The sequence below is a fragment of the Alligator sinensis genome, unplaced genomic scaffold (genome assembly GCF_000455745.1).
Source record: "Alligator sinensis unplaced genomic scaffold, ASM45574v1 scaffold740_1, whole genome shotgun sequence".
Lineage (NCBI taxonomy): Eukaryota > Metazoa > Chordata > Crocodylia > Alligatoridae > Alligator > Alligator sinensis.
The window spans coordinates 2292309-2296514 of record NW_005841964.1 but is presented as its reverse complement, the minus strand read 5'-3'; the positions used below and the strand labels follow the sequence as shown (position 1 = coordinate 2296514).

Genomic DNA, 4206 nt, shown 5'->3' with positions numbered 1-4206 from the left:
TTCAGCAGGGTATGTTCCAGTTAGAAGTGATGGCAGGCTGCACATCAACTTTATAATCACCATCATTGTCAGATAAAAGTGTGGCATCTCCAGCATCTCTGTAAGTCATTCCAAGAATTTTACAGGGAATATTGGACTGGAGATTCAAATTTAAATAATTCAAGATAATAGTCATAAGCTTTTGTTTTACCATATTACCATATGTACTTCAATTTAGCTGACCCTAAGTTTAAGACACCCCCTCCCACCCAATAATTTGATTCTATATATGGAAATTAGTTTATAATTGTTATCATTTTCCATGTATAGAATGTAATTATTGGAGGGTCATCTTTAATTCACACCCCCCCCACCACTGTAGGACAGGCAGTGGGAGGGCAGGTTGATGTGGCGGGTATTTTATATATGTTTCTGCATGAAAACAGGGATCATGGTTTTCTCTGATTTAAAAAAAATCCCCAATTTTCAGTTAAAAAAGCAACCCCAAATCCACATTGTTCCATGATTAAAATGAAACACCACTAATATATATTTATATATTAGTGGTGTTTCATTGCAATAAACTTGCTGTGTCCATAAATTTAAGCATGTTAGAACTTGTATTATTATAGCAGATTCCAGGTTCCTTGCTACTGACAACTAAGAAGGTCAAAGGAAAGTATTGAGTCCTCTAGTAAGATTTCAATATTTTTATTGCAGTCCCGCTGTGGGTTTAATAGTTATTATGACAGCTTAGGAAAAGATTAACCAGCAGTCTTTTAGACACACCTAAAGAGAAGGCATTGAAGAGGTTGGAAAAGTAATTATCCCCATGCTAGTTTACAGTTTTGCATAACCAGGTATCAAGCTTTTCTTTCAAGTAATCTCATCTTAATTGGACTAAAGCTGTTGTTTTTTTGTATAAGATCTTTACTTGCCACAAGATGCCTTTAACTTGGTTATTGCAGAGGGCATCGCAGGATTCTGTAGATATAGCAAATAAGGCATCTGAGTCTGGGGACAGTAGTCCTCATGCTAGAGGACCTTCTTTTTGAAGGGAACAGTATTTTTAGTTCAAAGACAAAGAAGGTCTTGCTGGGTGCCTATACATGAGCGCAGAGGCTGCTCCAATGCACTAATTACAGATTAATCGAGACTGCCGTAGTGTAGTAATTACTGAGCTCCAGCAAGCCTATGTGTCTTGTGTATCATCATTCCCGCGCTTGAAAATGGTGGCAGGAGCGCTTTACTAAAGCTTGTCGAATGAGCTTCAGATAAAGCACCCTCACCGCGATTTTGAAGCTTGAGGATGCTGATACACAACACACTGTGGGCGCTTTAATTAGAGTGGCTTTCAGAGCTTCTCTAATTAAAGCGCTTCCCCCACCCCAGCCCTTGAGCACGTGTATAGACGCCCACTGACATTAAGATTCAGATACTACCTAACATTTGCTGTGTACTTATCCCAAAGGGTAGAAGAAGCAACCTGAGCCATAACAACCCTGTTCTGTGGCATCTAGCAAGTGGGTTGAGACCAGTTTAAGCAGAAATACAAGTATCGTAGACCTCTTATTCTGACATCTTCTAATCAGCCATTATCTTCTTGATGTCTTTTTGATGTTTCCCTCAGAGGCTGACAACCAATCTCAAAAGATCTTTGCTCTTTTGTTCTTCCTCTTAGAAACCATTTTCAGTGTTTCCAGTAAGCTTGAATCGGTATTCCTACTGGCAGATGGATAGAGCAAATACTGTTTTTACTCAATTCTAAGATGAGGATTTTTCCTCATTTAACATGGGCAGGATGCCCCTCTTCTTAGAATTGAGTACAAGGGCAATGGGGAGGCAAGCATCTGCTCCAGCCCCTGCCCAGGTTTGGGGCTGTAGCTACGGCTGGTTCCTAGCATCAGCCTCTTCACCCCGCCATCTCCCCTAAACCTTCTTCCCCCCACAACTCCTCCCCATGCAGACTCTGCTTCCCCTCCTCCCTTTCCCCTTCTCCTTGCTCTGCACCAGCAGGCTCTGTCCATGCTGCAGCCTGAGGCACTGATCGCAGCCCCAGCCAAGCACTGTAGCAGTGCTTGCTATGGGGGCTGGGCTGGGGTTGTGCTCTGTGCCTCAGGCTAGTTGGAGATGGAGCCTGCTGACATGGAGCCAAGGGCTAGGGAAAGGGGGAAGGAGAGAGGGAAGTGAAGAGACTGGGGGGAGGGGGGAGCAAAGGTTGGGGGAGGGGCAGAAGTAGAGGCTGAGGAGGAAGGGGGGCAGGCAGGGGGCAGAGGTGGCAGGGAGGTAGGCACAAGCAGGGGGAAAACTACTTGACCTTCCCACATCATGTGCCCTCTCACTGCCTGCCCCACTGCAGCAGTGGTGGTGATGAATTAAAGACAACTCTCCAATAATAAATCTATAGATAGATTCTATACATAGAAAATGATAACAAATATTGATAAATAATTTTCCATGTATAGAATCTAATTATGGGGGGCAGTCATCATAGATTCATAGATGTTTGGGTTGGAAGGGACCTCAGCAGATCATTGAGTCCAACCCCCTACCCTGGGCAGGAAGGAGTGCTGCAGTCAGATGACCCCAGCCAGGTGCATGTCTAGCCTCCTCTTAAAGACCCCCAAGGTAGGGGAGAGCACTTCCTCTCTTGGAAGCCCATTCCAGATTCTAGTAAACCTTACTGTAAAGAAGTTTTTCCTGATGTCCAACCTAAATCTCTTCTCTGTCAGTTTGTGGCCATTGTTCCTAGTTACTCCAAGGGGTGCCCTGGTAAACAGAGCATCTCCTATTCCTTGCTGCCCACCCTCTCCCTGATGAATCTGTGGGTAGCCACAAGATCACCTCTCAGCCTTCTCTTGCAGAGGCTGAAGAGATCCAGGTCCTAAATCTCTCCTCGTAGGTCTTTGCCTGCAGGCCCCTAACCATACAAGTGGCCTCCTCTCAACCCCCTTGAGGTTGTCCACATCCCTCTTCAAGTGTGGCACCCAAAACTGGACACAGTACTCCAACTGTGGCCAGACCAAGGATGCACAGAGGGGAAGTATCACCTCCCTGGACCTGTTCATCATGCACCTGCTAAAGCATAATGAAGTGCAATTAGCTTTGCTGATCTCTTCATCACATTGATGACTTATGCTCAATTTGGTGTCAACAATGACTCTGAGATCCCTTTCTGCTGCTGTGCTGCTGAGAAGGTCCTCCCCCAGCCTGTAAGTGTGCTGGTGATTCCTTCTTCCTAGGTGCAGCACTTTGCACTTGTCTTTGTTGAACTGCATCCTATTCTGTTCTGCCCACTTTTCTAACCTGTTCAGATCCACCTGGATTCGTTCCCTACCCTCTACTATGTTAACTTTACGCCATAATTTGGTATCATCTGTGAATTTGGACAGAGTGCTCTCCACACACTCATTCAAGTCACTGATGAAGACATTGAACAGCACAGATCCAAGGACTGAGTCTAGTGGAACTCCACTGCCCACATCTTTCCAGGTCGATACCAACCAATCCACCACCACTCTCTGGGTGCGACCCACAAGCCAATTTGCCACCCACTTGACCGTGTAAACATCTGTCACAGCCACTCAGTTTATTTATGAGACTAGGATGAGGTATCATATGGAAGGCCTTTTTTTAAATCTAAGTAGATGACATCTATCTCAATTAAATCTTTAATTCAGAGTCATCTGAATTCAAACAAATACAGCAATACAAAAGGTTACTGTATTTAGTTTCAAAATATTCGCCAGCCTCTTTCCACCTCTGAATATTTATTTCAAATTTTTTGAAATAGCTGAAATAGCTCAGTTGGGAGAGCATTAGACTGAAGATCTAAAGGTCCCTGGTTCAATCCTGGGTTTTGGCAGAATCTTTTGACCGGGTTAGAGTGCTTCTGGAGGGGCTGGACATGTTCAAATCAGCAGGTCCAGATCCTCTGCGCCCCAGAGTGTTGAGGGAGCTAGCAGGGGTTATTGCAGGGCCCTTGGCATGGCTTTATGAGCGCTCGTGGTGCTCGGGCCAGGTGCCAGATGATTGGAAGATAGCCAATGTTGTCCCCATCTTTAAGAAAGGGAGGAGGGAGGACCCGGGCAACTATAGGCCTGTCAGTCTTACCTCAATCCTGGGGAAACTCTTTGAGAAGATCATCAAGGAGCACATCTGTGATGGGCCGGCATCGGGGATGATGCTCAAGGGCAACCAGCATGGTTTCATTAGGGGCAGGTCATG

General features: G+C 45.2%; 1 protein-coding gene and 1 non-coding gene across 3 annotated transcripts in view; both read left to right on the top strand.

Annotated features, from left to right (window-relative positions):
* Nucleotides 1-4206, top strand: part of UGGT2 (UDP-glucose glycoprotein glucosyltransferase 2) — a 235857-nt gene that overhangs the window by 47093 nt on the left and 184558 nt on the right. The window lies entirely within an intron of this gene.
* TRNAF-GAA lies at nt 3772-3844 on the top strand. Its single transcript has one exon. It is a non-coding gene; the product is annotated as a tRNA-Phe (tRNA).